General features: G+C 49.2%; 1 pseudogene; it reads right to left on the reverse strand.

Annotated features, from left to right (window-relative positions):
- Positions 1 to 196: 196 nt before the first annotated feature.
- LOC123055662 (uncharacterized) lies at positions 197 to 10,058 on the reverse strand (annotated as a pseudogene).
- Between the last annotated feature and the right edge of the window lie 4,906 nt (positions 10,059 to 14,964).

Below are 14,964 nucleotides of genomic sequence, written 5' to 3' on the forward strand. Positions count from 1 at the left end.
AATTCAAAGGTATTTGCCATGCTCCCGCCGCAGTCGTCCATGATGTTTAAACTTTTGGTCAAAGTTAAATCTTGAAATGTGTGAGCGCATTACATTATCTTTCTTTTTTTTTGAATTTTAATCGGGGGGAGGGGGGGGGGGTTCCCCACCTGAATTTATATAGATATGTGGACCCAGAGTCCAGATGATACAGCATTCACAAGTACAAGTCGAGGGGGGGAGAGGGGTTGGGGGAGCGAAGCCCAGAGACAAGGGCTCGGCCGGGGCTGGCAAAGCAAGCCAGCCAAACATCCACTGCGTGCTTCACGGAGCGAGGTAGCCGCACACGCCAGAGCACCGCGTCCTCTCTGCAAAGTCTGAGGAGCCTGGGGAGCGACGAAGGTGTTGGAAATATGCCCTAGAGGCAATAATAAAAGGTTATTATTATATTTCTTTGTTCATGATAATCGTCTATTGTTCATGCTATAATTGTATTGTCCGGAAATCGTAATACATGTGTGAATACATAGACCACAACGTGTCCCTAGTAAGCCTCTAGTTGACTAGCTCGTTAATCAACAGATAGTCATGGTTTCCTGACTATGGACATTGGATGTCATTGATAACGGGATCACATCATTAGGAGAATGATGTGATGGACAAGACCCAATCCTAAGCATAGCATAAAAGATCGTGTAGTTTCATTTGCTAGAGCTTTTCCAATGTCAAGTATCTTTTCCTTAGACCATGAGATCGTGCAACTCCCGGATACCGTAGGAGTGCTTTGGGTGTGCCAAACGTCACAACGTAACTGGGTGACTATAAAGGTGCACTACGGGTATCTCCGAAAGTGTCTGTTGGGTTGGCACGGATCGAGACTGGGATTTGTCACTCCGTGTGACGGAGAGGTATCTCTGGGCCCACTCGGTGATGCATCATCATAATGAGCTCAATGTGACTAAGGCGTTAGTCACGGGATCATGCATTGCGGTACGAGTAAAGAGACTTGCCGGTAACGAGATTGAACAAGGTATTGGGATACCGACGATCGAATCTCGGGCAAGTAACATACCGTTTGACAAAGGGAATTGCATACGGATTGATTGAATCCTCGACACCGTGGTTCATCCGATGAGATCATCGTGGAACATGTGGGAGCCAACATGGGTATCCAGATCCCGCTGTTGGTTATTGACCGGAGAGGCGTCTCGGTCATGTCTGCATGTCTCCCGAACCCGTAGGGTCTACACACTTAAGGTCCGGTGACGCTAGGGTTGTAGAGATATATGTATGCGGAAACCCGAAAGTTGTTCCGAGTCCCGGATGAGATCCCGGACGTCAAGAGAGGTTCCGGAATGGTCCGGAGGTGAAGAATTATATATAGGAAGTCCAGTTTCGGCCACCGGGAAAGTTTCGGGGGTTACCGGTATTGTACTGGGACCACCGGAAGGGTCCCGGGGGTCCACCGGGTGGGGCCACCTATCCCGGAGGGCCCCGTGGGCTGAAAGTGGAAGGGAACCAGCCCTTAGTGGGCTGGGGCGCCCCCCTTGGGCCTCCCCCCATGCGCCTAGGGTTGGGAACCCTAGGGGGGAGTTCCCCCTTGCCTTGGGGGGCAAGGCACCCCTTCCCCCCCTTGTGGCCGCCGCCCCCCTTGAGATCCCATCTCTTGGGGCCGGCGCCCCCCTCAGGGGGCCTATCTAAAGGGGGGAGGGAGGGCAGCACACAACAGCCTTGGGCACCTCCCTCCTCCCCTGCAACACCTCTCTCTCTCTCGCACAAGCTTGCGAAGCCCTGCGGAGACCCGCTACATCCACCACCACGCCGTCGTGCTGCTGGATCTCCATCAACCTCTCCTTCCCCCTTGCTGGATCAAGAAGGAGGAGACGTCGCTGCACCGTACGTGTGTTGAACGCGGAGGTGCCGTCCGTTCGGCACTCGGTCATCGGTGATTTGGATCACGGCGAGTACGACTCCGTCATCCACGTTCATTGAAACGCTTCCGCTCGCGATCTACAAGGGTATGTAGATGCACTCCTTTCCCCTCGTTGTTGGTATACTCCATAGATGCATCTTGGTGAGCGTAGGAAAATTTTAAAAATTATGCTACGATTCCCACAGTGGTTTCAGAGCCAGGTTATGCGTAGTTACTATGCACGAGTAGAACACAAAGAAGTTGTGGGCGTTGATGTTGCCAATTCTTCTTGCCGCTACTAGTCGTTTCTTGTTTCGGCGGCATTGTAGGATGAAGCGGCCCGGACCGACCTTACACGTACGCTTACGTGAGACAGGTTCCACCGACTGACATGCACTAGTTGCATAAGGTGGCTAGCGGGTGTCTGTCTCTCCTACTTTAGTCGGAACGGATTCGATGAAAAGGGTCCTTATGAAGGGTAAATAGAAATTGGCAAATCACGTTGTGGTCATACGTAGGTAAGAAAACGTTCTTGCTAGAAACCTACAAACCACGTAAAAACTTGCAACAACAATTAGAGGATGTCTAACTTGTTTTGCAGCAAGTGCTATGTGATGTGATATGGCCAGAAGATGTGATGAATGATATATGTGATATATGAGATTGATCATATTCTTGTAATAGGAATCACGACTTGCATGTTGATGAGTATGACAACCGGCAGGAGCCATAGGAGTTGTCTTTATTATTTTGCATGACCTGCGTGTCATTGAATAACGCCATGTAATTTACTTTACTTTGTTGCTAAACGCGTTAGCCATACAAGTAGAAGTAATCGTTGGCGTGACGACTTCATGAAGACACAATGATGGAGATCATGATGATGGAGATCATGGTGTCATGCCGGTGACGAAGATGATCATGGTGCCCCGAAGATGGAGATCAAAGGAGCATGATGATATTGGCCATATCATGTCACTATTTGATTGCATGTGATGTTTATCATGTTTTTGCATCCTATTTGCTTAGAACGACGGTAGTAAGTAAGATGATCCCTTATAATAATTTCAAGAAAGTGTTCACCCTAACTGTGCACCGTTGCGAAGGTTCGTTGTTTCGAAGCACCACGTGATGATCGGGTGTGATAGATTCTAACGTTCGAATACAACGGGTGTTGACGAGCCTAGCATGTACAGACATGGCCTCGGAACACACGCAACACACTTAGGTTGACTTGACGAGCCTAGCATGTACAGACATGGCCTCGGAACACGGAGGACCGAAAGGTCGAGCATGAGTCATATAGAAGATACGATCAACATGGAGATGTTCACCGATCTTGACTAGTCCGTCTCACGTGATGATCGGACACGGCCTAGTTGAATTCGGATCATGTTTCACTTAGATGACTAGAGGGATGTCTATCTGAGTGGGAGTTCATTAAATAATTTGATTATATGAACTTGATTATCATGAACTTAGTCTAAAATCTTTACACTATGTATTGTAGATCAAATGGCCAACGTTGTCCTCAATTTCAACGCGTTCCTAGAGAAAACCAAGCTGAAAGATGATGACAGCAACTATACGGACTGGGTCCGGAACCTGAGGCTCATCCTCATAGTAGCCAAGAAAGATTATGTCTTAGAAGCACCGCTAGGTGAAGCACCAATCCCTGAGAACCAAGACGTTATGAACGCTTGGCAGCAGCGTGCTGATGATTACTCCCTTGTTCAGTGCGGCATGCTTTACAGCTTAGAACCGGGTCTCCAAAAGCGTTTTGAGAAACATGGAGCATATGAGATGTTCGAGGAGCTGAAACTGGTTTTTCAAGCTCATGCCCGGGTCGAGAGATATGAAGTCTCCGACAAGTTCTTCAGCTGTAAAATGGAGGAGAACAGTTCTGTTAGTGAGCACATACTCAGAATGTCTGGGTTGCACAACCGCTTGTCTCAGTTGGGAGTTAATCTCCCGGATGACGCGGTCATTGACAGAATCCTCCAGTCGCTTCCACCAAGCTACAAGAGCTTTGTGATGAACTACAATATGCAGGGGATGGGAAAGACCATTCCCGAGGTATATTCAATGCTGAAATCAGCGGAAGGGGAGATCAGAAAAGAACATCAAGTGTTGATGGTGAATAAAACCACTAAGTTCAAGAAGGGCAAGGGTAAGAAGAACTTCAAGAAGGACGGCAAGGGAGTTGCCGCGCCCGGTAAACCAGTTACTGGGAAGAAGTCAAAGAATGGACCCAAGCCCGAGACTGAGTGCTTTTATTGCAAGGAAAGTGGTCACTGGAAGCGGAACTGCCCCAAATACTTAGCGGACAAGAAGAAGGCCGGCAACACCCAAGGTATATGTGATATACAAGTAATTGATGTGTACCTTACCAGTACTCGTAGTAGCTCCTGGGAATTTGATACCGGTGCGGTTGCTCATATTTGTAACTCAAAACAGGAACTACGGAATAAACGGAGACTGGCAAAGGATGAGGTGACGATGCGCGTCGGGAATGGTTCCAAGGTCGATGTGATCGCCGTCGGCACGCTGCCTCTGCATCTACCCACGGGATTAGTTTTAAACCTCAATAATTGTTATTTAGTGCCAGCTTTGAGCATGAACATTGTATCTGGATCTCGTTTAATTCGAGATGGCTACTCATTCAAATCTGAGAATAATGGTTGTTCTATTTATTTGAGAGATATGTTTTATGGTCATGCCCCGCTGGTCAATGGTTTATTTTTGATGAATCTCGAACGTGATGTTACACATGTTCATAGTGTGAATACCAAAAGATGTAAAGTTGATAACGATAGTCCCACATACTTGTGGCACTGCCGCCTTGGTCACATTGGTGTCAAGCGCATGAAGAAGCTCCATGCAGATGGACTTTTGGAGTCTCTTGATTACGAATCATTTGACACGTGCGAACCATGCCTCATGGGTAAGATGACCAAGACTCCGTTCTCCGGAACAATGGAGCGAGCAACCAACTTATTGGAAATCATACATACCGATGTGTGTGGTCCAATGAGTGTTGAGGCTCGCGGAGGATATCGTTATGTTCTCACTCTCACTGATGACTTAAGTAGATATGGGTATGTCTACCTAATGAAACACAAGTCTGAAACCTTTGAAAAGTTCAAGGAATTTCAGAGTGAGGTTGAGAATCAACGTGACAGAAAAATAAAATTCTTACGATCAGATCGTGGAGGAGAATATTTAAGTCACGAATTTGGTACACACTTAAGAAAATGTGGAATAGTTTCACAACTCACGCCGCCTGGAACACCTCAGAGAAATGGTGTGTCCGAACGTCGTAATCGCACTCTATTGGATATGGTGCGATCTATGATGTCTCTTACCGATTTACCGCTCTCATTTTGGGGCTATGCTTTAGAGACTGCCGCATTCACTTTAAATAGGGCTCCGTCAAAATCCGTTGAGACGACACCGTATGAATTATGGTTTGGGAAGAAACCTAAGCTGTCGTTTCTAAAAGTTTGGGGATGCGATGCTTATGTCAAGAAACTTCAACCTGAAAAGCTCGAACCCAAGTCGGAAAAATGCGTCTTCATAGGATACCCTAAGGAAACTATTGGGTATACCTTCTACCTCAGATCCGAAGGCAAGATCTTCGTTGCCAAGAACGGGTCCTTTCTAGAGAAGGAGTTTCTCTCGAAAGAATTGAGTGGGAGGAAAGTGGAACTTGATGAGGTGATAGTCACCCCTTCCGAACCGGAAAGTAGCGCAGCGCGGGAAAATGTTCCTGTGGTGCCTACACCGACTGGGGAGGAAGTTAATGATGATGATCATGAAACTTCGGATCAAGTTACTGAACTTCGTAGGTCCACAAGGACACGTTCCGCACCAGAGTGGTACGGCAACCCTGTCCTGAAAATCATGTTGTTAGACAACGGTGAACCTTCGAACTATGAAGAAGCGATGGCGGGCCCGGATTCCGACAAATGGCTAGAAGCCACGAAATCCGAGATAGAATCCATGTATGAAAACAAAGTATGGACTTTGACTGACTTGCCCGATGATCGGCGAGCCATAGAAAATAAATGGATCTTTAAGAAGAAGACGGACGCGGATGGTAATGTGACCATCCACAAAGCTCGACTTGTCGCTAAGGGTTATCGACAAGTTCAAGGGGTTGACTACGATGAGACTTTCTCACCCGTAGCGAAGCTGAAGTCCGTCCGAATCATGTTAGCAATTGCCGCATACTATGATTATGAGATATGGCAGATGGACGTCAAAACGGCATTCCTTAATGGCTTCCTTAAGGAAGAGTTGTATATGATGCAGCCGGAAGGTTTTGTCGATCCTAAGAATGCTAACAAAGTGTGCAAGCTCCAGCGCTCAATCTATGGGCTGGTGCAAGCATCTCGGAGTTGGAACATTCGCTTTGATGAGATGATCAAAGCGTTTGGGTTTACACAGACTTATGGAGAAGCCTGTGTTTACAAGAAAGTGAGTGGGAGCTCCGTAGCATTTCTCATATTATATGTGGATGACATACTATTGATGGGAAATGATATAGAATTCTTGGAAAGTATTAAGGCCTATTTGAATAAGTGTTTTTCAACGAAGGACCTTGGAGAAGCTGCTTACATATTAGGCATCAAGATCTATAGAGATAGATCAAGACGCCTCATTGGTCTTTCACAGAGTACATACCTTGACAAGATATTGAAGAAGTTCAATATGGATCAGTCCAAGAAGGGGTTCTTGCCTGTATTGCAAGGTGTGCAGTTGAGCACGGCTCAATGCCCGACCACGGCAGAAGATATAGAAGAGATGAGTGTCATCCGCTATGCCTCGGCCATAGGGTCTATTATGTATGCCATGCTGTGTACCAGACCTGATGTAAACCTTGCCGTAAGTTTGGTAGGAAGGTACCAAAGTAATCCCGGCAAGGAACACTGGACAGCGGTCAAGAATATTCTGAAGTACCTGAAGAGGACTAAGGATATGTTTCTCGTTTATGGAGGTGACGAAGAGCTCGTCGTAAAGGGTTACGTCGACGCTAGCTTCGACACAGATCTGGATGACTCGAAGTCACAAACCGGATACGTGTATATTTTGAATGGAGGAGCAGTAAGCTGGTGCAGTTGCAAGCAAAGCGTCGTGGCGGGATCTACATGTGAAGCGGAGTACATGGCAGCCTCGGAGGCAGCACAGGAAGCAGTCTGGATGAAGGAGTTCATTACCGACCTAGGGGTGATTCCCAATGCGTCGGGCCCGATGACTCTCTTCTGTGACAACACTGGAGCTATTTCCCTTGCAAAGGAGCCCAGGTTTCACAGGAAGACCAGGCATATCAAGCGTCGCTTCAACTCCATTCGTGAAAGTGTTCAAAATGGAGACATAGATATTTGTAAAGTACATACGGACCTGAATGTAGCAGATCCATTGACTAAACCTCTCCCTAGGGCAAAACATGATCAACACCAGGACGCAATGGGTGTTCGATTCATCACAATGTAACTAGATTATTGAATCTAGTGCAAGTGGGAGACTGTTGGAAATATGCCCTAGAGGCAATAATAAAAGGTTATTATTATATTTCTTTGTTCATGATAATCGTCTATTGTTCATGCTATAATTGTATTGTCCGGAAATCGTAATACATGTGTGAATACATAGACCACAACGTGTCCCTAGTAAGCCTCTAGTTGACTAGCTCGTTAATCAACAGATAGTCATGGTTTCCTGACTATGGACATTGGATGTCATTGATAACGGGATCACATCATTAGGAGAATGATGTGATGGACAAGACCCAATCCTAAGCATAGCATAAAAGATCGTGTAGTTTCATTTGCTAGAGCTTTTCCAATGTCAAGTATCTTTTCCTTAGACCATGAGATCGTGCAACTCCCGGATACCGTAGGAGTGCTTTGGGTGTGCCAAACGTCACAACGTAACTGGGTGACTATAAAGGTGCACTACGGGTATCTCCGAAAGTGTCTGTTGGGTTGGCACGGATCGAGACTGGGATTTGTCACTCCGTGTGACGGAGAGGTATCTCTGGGCCCACTCGGTGATGCATCATCATAATGAGCTCAATGTGACTAAGGCGTTAGTCACGGGATCATGCATTGCGGTACGAGTAAAGAGACTTGCCGGTAACGAGATTGAACAAGGTATTGGGATGCATCATCATAATGAGCTCAATGTGACTAAGGCGTCTCGGTCATGTCTGCATGTCTCCCGAACCCGTAGGGTCTACACACTTAAGGTCCGGTGACGCTAGGGTTGTAGAGATATATGTATGCGGAAACCCGAAAGTTGTTCCGAGTCCCGGATGAGATCCCGGACGTCACGAGAGGTTCCGGAATGGTCCGGAGGTGAAGAATTATATATAGGAAGTCCAGTTTCGGCCACCGGGAAAGTTTCGGGGGTTACCGGTATTGTATCGGGACCACCGGAAGGGTCCCGGGGGTCCACCGGGTGGGGCCACCTATCCCGGAGGGCCCCGTGGGCTGAAAGTGGAAGGGAACCAGCCCTTAGTGGGCTGGGGCGCCCCCCTTGGGCCTCCCCCCATGCGCCTAGGGTTGGGAACCCTAGGGGGGGAGTTCCCCCTTGCCTTGGGGGGCAAGGCACCCCTTCCCCCCCTTGTGGCCGCCGCCCCCCTTGAGATCCCATCTCTTGGGGCCGGCGCCCCCCAGGGGGCCTATATAAAGGGGGGAGGGAGGGCAGCACACAACAGCCTTGGGCGCCTCCCTCCTCCCCTGCAACACCTCTCTCTCTCTCTCGCACAAGCTTGCGGAGCCCTGCGGAGACCCGCTACATCCACCACCACGCCGTCGTGCTGCTGGATCTCCATCAACCTCTCCTTCCCCCTTGCTGGATCAAGAAGGAGGAGACGTCGCTGCACCGTACGTGTGTTGAACGCGGAGGTGCCGTCCGTTCGGCACTCGGTCATCGGTGATTTGGATCACGGCGAGTACGACTCCGTCATCCACGTTCATTGGAACGCTTCCGCTCGCGATCTACAAGGGTATGTAGATGCACTCCTTTCCCCTCGTTGCTGGTATACTCCATAGATGCATCTTGGTGAGCGTAGGAAAATTTTAAAAATTATGCTACGATTCCCAACAGAAGGCATCCCCTGGAAGACCACCGCATTGTGGTGCTTCCAGAGTTGCCAGCAGCAGAGCAACAGAAAGGTGGGCCCTGGCCCTGCGGGCACCCAGGGCGGAGGGGTGAGTAGGTGAAGCACGCGAACGGAGGTGGTCTCAAGGGAGCTCTTCCCTACCACACTCCAGAATCGGCGGGTGAACGCGCACCCGAAGATGAGATGATCGGCCGTCTCCAGGGGCGAGGAACAGAGGGGGCATCCAGCGCTAGCAGTTTCGACGATGTGCTTGCGGAGGAGGACATCCCGCGTATGGACCCGAGCCTGAACCAGAAGCCAGGCGAAGAAACGGGCCCGGCTCGGGGCAAAGTTTCGCCAGACAAAAGCCTCGAACGGCACTCGCAGCCCAGCAAAGTGGCATAGCTGGTACACGCCGGTCGATGAGAGGAGCATGCTCTTCGCGCAGCCAGGACGAAGAGACCGCTCGTCGGGCGACTCCGAGAGGACCACGCCCTCAAGGATCCGAAGAAGCACGGCACGATCGCGAACCCCGGCATGGTTCAAGTGGGGGACAAGCAGCTCGTCGATGCCGCGACGGAAGACCTGGGCCACAGAGGCCTCCGGCATGGTGGTGTGGGAGAAGAGCGAAGGCAGCCGCCAAACGAGGGCGCCTCCTGGGAGCCAAGCATCCAACCAGAAGGCGGTGGTGCGCCCGTCCCCCACCCGGACGGCAGAGATCGCCCTGTATACCGGCATGTGCTCAGCTAGGGAGGCCCAGTGTGGCCCAGGGAGGGTTGACGCAGCCATCGGGGTGAGGAGGGAGCGCCCGAGCTCCGACCAGACCCAAGCGGCCCAGGGGGAGTTCTGCTACGAGTGGAGGCGATGCACCAGTTTCAGCAAAAGAGAGCGGTTCTGGACTGGGGGAACTCGCACCCCAAGACCTCCCTCACATTTCGGTCGGACCACCTTTTCCCAAGCGACAAGGCACTGGGCACCCGAGGCAGTTTCCGCCGCCGCCCAAAGGAAGGAGCGTCGTAGCGCGTCCAGGGCGCGCAGCACCGACAGCGCCAGCTCCATAGCCGCCATGGTGTAAGTGGGCAGCGCGTCCAAAGCGTGCGCACTACATTATGGAATGGAGAAAGTAGTACTATTAGCCATTTGTAGGACGGGCTCGGAGTGAACGACGACGGCGACACGCAGCAGAATGCTCTCTCTCTCTCTCTCTCTCAAATTACATTACTACTACCTCCGTCCTGGCTTATTGGTTCTCTTTGTATTTGTGAAAATTTGACCATAGATTTAACTGACAATCATGCATGTCATAAAAAATTATATCCTTGGATTTCCATTTGAACATAGTTTACAATGATACTATTTATTGTGACATGCATTGAAATTTTATTAATTAAATCCATAGTCAAAATTTGGCACAAAATACCAAGGAGACCAAGTAGTACTATTGTTCATCTCTGAAACTTTCCGTGTGTGGATCCCAAAGAAGTGAAGTCTTCCAGAAATGAAGGAAGGAAGAGTTGCCTTGGAAGGGAGGACGATGTATGCACTGGACACCAATGGTAGTACTACTAGCTTCCTTGAGTTGAGTTGGGGCTTTGAGTTGGAGTACCGAGCCAACCCTTAGAGCATCTCCAGCAGACTCTTTAAAATCGTGGAAACCATAAAATCCCGGCGACTATATGGATTTGGCCCCCTTTTTGGGCCAAAACATAGCCCGTATAGTCACCCGACTCATAAAAGATTTTATGGTGGCCCGCAAACCGCCCCCCCCCTCACGCGGTATATCTACGAGTTTGCAGCGACTATACGAGGCGAAACTCTATCCCCCCGCCACCTCGATTCCCTAATCCCCTCTCCCATTTCTCACCGCCGATGAGCAAAATCCGCCGCCGCTCCCCACCATGTGGCGCGGGATGTAGAGCTAGGGCCGCCGCTCCGGCGGTAGCGGTGTGTCAGAGCGAATGGCGCGAGAAAGCGAGCCACGAAGAAGTACAAGAACCTCGGCCTAGAGCCGCCGCCGTCGCTCCTCCGCCGCGAGACGAAGGAGTATGACCGCAGGCAAGTGTGTCTGTCCTCCGGCGCGGGCAGCTCCGCCGGGGGGTCGAGCTCCCGTATGCCGCTCCTCATGCCGATGAAAAGGGAGTCGGAGGAGCTCCCGCCGCTCCGCGCGGTGAAGAGGAAGCCGAAGGAGCCGGTGTGGCCGGGCAGTGGTGTCATCGGACCAGAGGATTTCCACCCCCGGGCCGAGGCGGACATCTTCGAGCGGGCCATTGTCGCGCACAGTGCGCGGGAGGAGGAGGAGATGGAGCAGCGCCGTCGAACTGTAGGCGAGCTCGACGACGTCCTCCTCGAGCAGGGGCTCACCAAGGCACAGAACTTCGACGCCAACCTCGAGGGATGGCGCCGCAAAGCCAAGGTGCAGGACGACATCTACGTCGACCTCGTCTCCTCCTCCGACGACGAATGAACTCCTCCGCCGCTGCAACGTCGCCGCCGCACCCGAATGGCTCCGGTGAGCCAAATTTTGGCAGTAGGGTCTACGGTGGCCGCCGCTCCTCCGATCTACTTTGTATAAAAATGCTATGTATGATATATGTATGATGACCAAGTACTATGAACACTGGTAGTTCTACTGAAGTAGTTCGATTTCTCCCACGAAGTTCAGATTTAAAATTTACAGGTTGATCTGACGTTTATGTTCTGCCAACTCTGTTTTCGACCCATATCCAACGCATTCTGTGAACATGTCCGCCTTTTAAGAGATTTGTTAGAGATGCTCTTAACGACGGGGATAGCGACGCCCCTTTGGCCGGAAATCGGCTTGGATCCTCTCCTCTTCTGCTCAGCCGTGCACTGTTTGTTTGTACTACTGCTAGTAACTGTTACTACTGCCAGCAAGAATCAGCAATGCCTGAATCCAAGGAGAGTCTTTCTATTACTAGCAGTGCTCATTTTCAGAACAAAAGGAAAAAAAATAGAAGCCTCCGTCTGAAAAGTGAAAAATACTTGCCCCTGAGCCGTGTCAAGAAAAGAAGCATGCTCCATAATCCATGGATTGCCATGCAATTTTTTTTTAAATGGATGATGATTCAGTACTATCATGAGCCATGTTGTTTTTTCTTTTCTTTTTTGGCTGACATGTATGAATGAGTGAATGAAATGAATGATGGACCTCTCTCCCTCTCACTCTCTCGGTTTCCACGCGGGGCTAATGGAGGTGTATGAATACGGTGAGGAGGCGTGTTCAGCCGGGCATGCAGCAGACGGGGCAGTGAGAGGCCGCGTCCGCCCTGAGCCGTCTTCAATGCGGAGCCGGGGTGGGGTTTTTTTATGGGCCAGGGCGGTCAGAAGCGGGCTTGGGAGCGATCCGGACTTCCGCAAACCTCCTCACTTTTGTTCTGAATCACGGGAGAAATCGCGTCCGCTCCATGGACTGATAATGTTGGCATTGGATGGCTTCCACGGTCCGGACAGCGCAGTCCAAATGGTTGTGGGAGATTTACGGTCTGCCTTAGAGATGCCCTAGAAAGTAGTAGTCTCTAGTAGTAGTACACTAGCAGCAGCAGATGCCGAATTGACCTGACAGCAAAATTCTTGCCGGTGGCTTGGATTGTAGCACCCGTTTCCATTTGTAGGACGGGCTCGGAGTTAACGAGACGGCGACAGGCAGCAGCATGCTCTCTCCTCTCAAAATATTGTTCATCTCTTTCTCTGAAACTATGTGTGCGTGTGGATCCCAAAGAAGCCCATCCAGAAATGAAGGAAGGAAGGAAGAGTTGCCTTGGAAGAGAGGAAGCTGTCTGCACTGGACACCACTGGTTGGAGTACGGAGCCACCCTTGACGACGGGGGGACAGCGACGCCCCTTCCGCCGGAAATCGGCTTGGATCCTCTTCTCTTGGCAAATTTGACAATTTTGATCCGTGGATAAAATCATTTCACAAAATAGACTGTTTATTAAAAAAATTCACTCAGCTTACTTTTTGAGTGGCGCCCGACGCGAAGGCGCCACACTACACTGTGCAGCGCCTGACTGACAGGCGTTGCACGCCTAGCCAGCGTCGCACCCGGGTGATCTGAAAATTACTAAGTCAGTGTGGAGCGCCTGAAAGCCACACTATACAGTGTAGCGCCTAGCCTCTAGGCATTGCACTAGTGGTTAGCCTCTAGCCTCTAGCCTCTATACATCTAGTGCAACGCCTAGAGGCTAGGCGCTACACTGTATAGTGTGGCGCCTAGCTCTTAGGCGCTGCACATTGACTTAGTAATTTTTAGGCAGTCCGAGGTGCGATGCTGGGCAAGCGTGTAGCGACTGTCAGTCAGATGTTGCACAGTGTAGTATGACGCCTTCGTGTCGGGCACCACTCAAAATGATCAACTGAGTGAAAAAATTTCAGGGACAGTTCATTTTGTTAAATGATTTCATCCACAGGTCAAAATTATCAAATTTGCCTCTTCTCTTCTGCTCAGCCCTACAGTGTTCGTTTGTACTACTAGTAATAGTAACCGGCACTGTACTACCAGCAAGAAGGAATTCCTGAATCCAAGGAGTAGGAGTACTTATTCTTCAAAAGAAAAAGGAGAAAATAGAAGGCGGAGAATACTATACTTGCCCTTGTGCCGAGTTAAGAAAAAAGTACTCTATCCGTTCCATATGATGTAGTGCTTATATATTTTTTGAGAAGTCAAATTTTATATGCTTTGACTAAGTTTATAGAGAAAAACATGTACTCAGTGATCGAAAACGTCTTATATTGGTTCATAGAGAAATATCTTGTTATATACTAGTACAAAGTTGAGACACTTATGTTAAGACGGATGGCGTACTACTACATCATACAATGTGTTTTCATATTATATATAGTATTTCGTATCATATATAAATAGTTTTACCTATAAAATTAGTCAAAATTTGTGAAGTTTGACTTTACAGATAATCTACATGCACTACATCATGTAACGGAGGGGTTGTCATGCAAAAGGAAAATAAATAAAAAAAGAATACTGACGCGTATGAATGATGATTCAGTAGTCCTATCATGAGCCGTGCTAGTTTTTTTTTTTTTTGCTGACAAGTACTATGAATGAGTGAATGAATGAACATGGTCCTCTCTCCCTCTCACTCTCTCCACTGGGGTATATCCTGTGGCACCTTGAATGATGATGGCCACCTCACACTGGCAAGTGGCAAGGCTGAGGAGGGGGATCCAAGGAGTGAGTGAGAGAGGAACCGCACAGTGACTGACGCAGTGGGCCCACACAGACTCATCGCTCCCTCTCTTTATGTTTGATTTGATCTTCTCTGCCTGTAGTTGACTGACTGACTATTCATCAGGTTCGAACAGAAAAGGATCCAGTCCCCGTCCCCAACTGCTGCAGCGCAGTGAGTGAACGATTCTCCAGGGCACTCGTTCCTCTTGGCATCTGGTGCGTCGACAGATTCAGTTTCAGTTTCAGTTACACGCTCCACTGACGCAGCAGTAGCATGTAGAACTAGGACTAGGTGCTAGCTATGGTTAGTTGTACGCTTGCATCATGGATTGGTTGATGCAACTGGTTAGATTTGTCAGGTTTGAGAGGGAGCTCAGGTAGATTATCTGCCTGAACTGAACCACGCAGTGATGCTGCTTTTGACTTTCGGGGATCGGTGCTTTTTCTTAAGGTTTAGGTCAATCTCTGGCTGGCTGATTAGAGACGTTGATCTCATCTTAAAATATAGGGGCGGTTACAGATACATTTGACTGACTGTTAGCAAGCCCCAAAAGTGTTTTTCTCATCACCGGTTTAGGTCAATCCCTGGCTGATTGGGAGTGTTGATCTTTTAAAACATAGGGGCTGCAGGTTACTGTTACATCCGAGTGACTATTAATTAGCAAGCCCTGCAAGTATTTTAATCGCATATGGTCTGTGAACCAAATAATGCGGCATTTTAGAGGTGATGCATGCATGCAACAACAAAGAATTATGCC

Source organism: Triticum aestivum, chromosome 2D, assembly GCF_018294505.1.
Source record: "Triticum aestivum cultivar Chinese Spring chromosome 2D, IWGSC CS RefSeq v2.1, whole genome shotgun sequence".
Classification (NCBI taxonomy): domain Eukaryota; kingdom Viridiplantae; phylum Streptophyta; class Magnoliopsida; order Poales; family Poaceae; genus Triticum; species Triticum aestivum.